Source organism: Octopus bimaculoides, chromosome 3 (assembly GCF_001194135.2).
Source record: "Octopus bimaculoides isolate UCB-OBI-ISO-001 chromosome 3, ASM119413v2, whole genome shotgun sequence".
Taxonomy (NCBI): Eukaryota; Metazoa; Mollusca; class Cephalopoda; order Octopoda; family Octopodidae; genus Octopus; species Octopus bimaculoides.
The window spans coordinates 91,848,328-91,848,890 of record NC_068983.1 but is presented as its reverse complement, the minus strand read 5'-3'; positions in this window follow the sequence as shown (position 1 = coordinate 91,848,890).

The window sequence follows — 563 nt, the reverse complement described above, 5'->3', positions numbered from 1 at the left end:
TGTTGATGAATAAGAGCTGAAAGAAAATGGTGAGTGGTCAAAACAAGATACTTGATTGGGGGTGGAGTTGGGAGGTGGTGAGGTGTTAAAGGAGTGTTTTATGAAGCCATTTCGAAAAGCCATATAATATATAATATATTCTTTTATATGTTTCAACCCTAAGGCTGTGGCCATGCTGGCCATATATATGTTTATGAATTTGTGTTGCAAGATTTCAGATGTGAAAGTGTGTTGAAACAGATATTGCTATATTTTGGGATGGTATTTTTTTTTTTTTTGCCAAATAAACACATGCACTATATATTTGTTCTTCACTCGTTTATTCCTGTTCTTATTTTAAACGATGTCCATTGTCCAGAAATCTTTCATCACACATCTGTGACCTCCTCAGTGATACTTTCCGTCTTTGTGTATGCTCCTACTCCATTTAATTCATTCTGTTCTTCTATGATGTGTACCCTTACAGGCACATGCATTTTTGCCTGTATCTGTGTGTATGTGTGTGTTTGTGTGTGCGTGTGTGTGTGCGTGCATGCGTATGCATGTCTATATGTTTTGCATAT